The following is a 3,505-nucleotide window of genomic DNA, read 5'->3' on the forward strand; positions in this document are numbered from 1 at the left end:
TAAATTATATTTTTGGAGGATATTGTACAGAAAATTTAGTTAAACTTTGTAGATGGTTTTCGTTCAAATAGGATTTTTTTTTATTTTTGCTTGTTTTATATCTAGTGGGACTATTATTGAAACGGATTTATATGGCCATATTCCTTGGAAAAGGGCAATTCTATCCTATCTGGAATTATTGTTTTATCCTCATATCCTTTCACTCTATTCGGTCAACTTTACTTCACCTAGCCTTTGTCTCATACCTATCTAGTACTCGTTGGCACTGAAAAAAAAATTAAGAGAAGCATTGAATCGACAAACTTTATTAGAAACAAGAGACTGTTTTATAAAATACACAGTATTTTCTTCTTTTACTCACAGATTAAATTTTCTGATCTGGTACAGAGAATACTTCCGTTATCTTTGGTCCTTGGATTCGTTGCAGCTGCAAACATTTTGTAGCCTTAAAGAAAATCAACACTAACGGACATTTAACAAATTATCATAAAGCCTCGAGGGTCATACTTCGGCTAAAAAATTTCACTTTAAATCCAACCCTATTCTGTAGTTTTGATAAAAAAAAAAGATAAAACATCGAAATAATAAACAAAGCAAAAGATACAACCAAGTATAGGACACTTAATTCATGAAATGACTTATGTAATAATAATAATACAGGCCAGAAATAATTTAGAAACCCCCTAGGAAGCTTAAAAGCTGGTTTCATAAAATGAAAGATATGTTTTCAATTACAATTTAGTCATTTGATTTGTTAGTTGAAGACTCAAATTTATGAGTTTCAAAACTGATTTAGATCATATTTAATATGATGCTCTGTCTGTAGTGACTTGTCAAAATTCCAAAAGAAGATTTCTTATAAAAAAAATCTAAAACAGTTACTTTGCAAAAATTATTATCACATTTATTATTACAGATATCTTGACTAAAATGAGAAGCAAGAAGGGTTTTATTTTTTGAGATTGTATACCCTTCTGCTCTCCAAATGGCACTTGAGATATTATTTTTCTTGAAAGAATACAAACCTGTGGATGTTGATCACGCATGAAAAACGGCACTTAATGTGTAAAAACACTAAGCCAAGCATTAATGTAATGGATATTAAATGAAGGTTTTTTTTTCTGAAAGTAAGGAACACCATTAAAACTTGAAATGAACAAAAATTATTGTTTGTGAAGGGGTTATTCTCCTCTTCCGTACCTTGCTCTTTACGTTAAAGCTTTTAAGTGCTTTAAAAAAAAACTTCTTTTCTAATTAAGCGACCCGTGTTTCAGTAGTTGTTCTTAAAAAATTGTGACAGTCAAATTAGCGTACATAGCAACGTATTGAGGGGGGCAGCCCCTTCATATACAAAATAAATTATGTTCATTTGTTTTAAAGATGTTTACTTATAGTTAAAAAAAATCGTATTTTTTAATTCTTTTAAATCGCCCCAGGTAAAAATTGCTACAGAATTTTCCCCCAGAAATTTCACTCTCCATGAAAAATTCTACCACAGAAACTCGCCCCAATCACAAAATATCCCGCTCCGAAAGTGTCTATGCTTCCCAAAAACTAATTATATACGTAGATCTTACAAATGTCATAGCTTAAAGATGTCGGAAAGGCCTTAAATATAATACGTAGTTAAGATACAGATTGTATATTCTTCCCTGCAAAGATACTTAGGGATATGCAACCGTTTTTTTATGCGTTTCTTTAAGTAATTATAACGGTAAAACCTATTTGTTTTAGAATGTCAAGATGGAGTTCATTCCATCAGAATCTTAAAATTTAGTCATTTATAAATAACAAATTTGTAATTTTTTGCACTTTTTATTCCTACAAAACAATAATTGTAACGGATATTAACTGAAGAAGTCTTTTTTGGAAAGTAAGGAGCAAAATTAAAATTCAAAACAAACAGAAACTGTTTATGAAGGAGTCGATTCCCTCCACAATGCCTTGCTCTTTACGCTAAAGCTTTAAGGACTTTACGAAATGCTTCCTTTTCTATTCAAACGACCAATGTTTATGCAGCTGTTCTTAAGAAATTTGGACAGTCAAACTTCAGCGTAAATAACAGTATTGAGGAGGGGGGTATTCCCTTCATATACAAAAGTAAATTCTGTTCATTTGAGTTTTAATGATCTTTACTTTCAGTTAAAAAATCTGTTTTTTTTTTTTATTCTGATGATTTTTAAATAACGTCCGTAGATTTGGTTCACTCTTCTTAAATATTTCCTTCTCACAGGAAACTCATGCGTAGGAATTTCTACCATGTAAACTAATTCCCGTAAAACCCCCTCCAGACAGTCTCCAGACAAAAAACTCGCCCCCGTAAATTTTCTTGCGGTCGATTCAGCTTGAAAAATGCTCCTTAGCATGCTGTCATTTAAAAAGACTAATTTCCAATAATTTCCTCAATAGCTTCTGAAATCCTCTCTTTCTGTAAAATGGTTTTTCTGGAAATCCAAAATGAAAATAGCCTCAGAATAATTTTTCCTGAACCATCTTCAGTAAAAATCTGACTTTGGAAAGAGATTATGACAATTAAAAATAATTTCGAACAGTAATTCTATCAAATCGCCCCATGTAGAATTTTCCATGGAAAACCCCCTCCCCCAGAAATTTCCCTCTCCATTAAAAATTCTACCAAAGAAACCCACCCTAGGCACAAAATTCCCCCTCTCAAAAGTGTCTGTATACTCCTCTATAACAAATACTATGCATACAGATTGAACACATTTCATAGCTTACAGGCGTCTCCCCGTGGCTTGGGGGGGTTATTTTTACTCCCCACAGTAGTTATTACCGCTCTCTCAAAATTTTGATCAGATAACTTTAGAAAACAAAGGACTAGTAAAATGTTTTATTATTTCAAATCGTATTTTGTTGATAAACAATCGGTTTGTTAGGAAAAGTCTTGAATATAATGCACACTTACGATATAAATTGTTTATTCTTCCCAACAAAGATGCTTAAAGATATGCAACCGTTTTTTAGCTGTTTCTTCGAGTGATCATAATGGTAATATTTGTTTTAGGATGTCAAGATGGAGCTCATTCCAGCAAAATATTAAGATTTAATCATTTTTAGATAACAAAATGTCATATCAAATTTGTCATTTTTTGCACTTTATACTTCCACAAAAAAGAGAATTTGGATTAAAATTTTAAACATTAAGGTCAAAACTGTTATCGAGGGTATTTTGATATATACAATTAGTTTAAAAATATCTAAAGCTTATATAGAGCATTTAAGTTTCAGGGCACATTTGTGGTTCAGTTGAATATTCATTTCCAAAATATATGTAATCCATTATCAAGAAAGAGCGACTCAGCCCAATAGCAATGGAAATTTAAAAACGGAATTTATTCGTCAAAAGCTACGGGTGTGAGGAAATTTCTCAGCTTTCTTTCCCTTTCTCAGCCTTCGCTCTTTAAAGCCTAGGAACGACGCATCAACGGATGATAGATGGAATTATCTATCAACAAAACAAAGAATGAACTATGCGTTTTTTGGA

At 31.8% G+C, this 3,505-nt stretch overlaps 1 long non-coding RNA gene across 1 annotated transcript; it reads right to left on the reverse strand.

The window, feature by feature from the left end:
- Window positions 1-289: 289 nt before the first annotated feature.
- Window positions 290-3,003, reverse strand: LOC136043345 (uncharacterized). Its single transcript, XR_010621587.1, has 2 exons — window positions 2,927-3,003; window positions 290-445 (listed from the first exon to the last, which is right to left on the reverse strand). It is a non-coding gene; the product is annotated as an uncharacterized LOC136043345 (long non-coding RNA).
- Between the last annotated feature and the right edge of the window lie 502 nt (window positions 3,004-3,505).

The sequence above is a fragment of the Artemia franciscana genome, unplaced genomic scaffold, assembly GCF_032884065.1.
Source record: "Artemia franciscana unplaced genomic scaffold, ASM3288406v1 Scaffold_4707, whole genome shotgun sequence".
NCBI classification, from domain to species: domain Eukaryota; kingdom Metazoa; phylum Arthropoda; class Branchiopoda; order Anostraca; family Artemiidae; genus Artemia; species Artemia franciscana.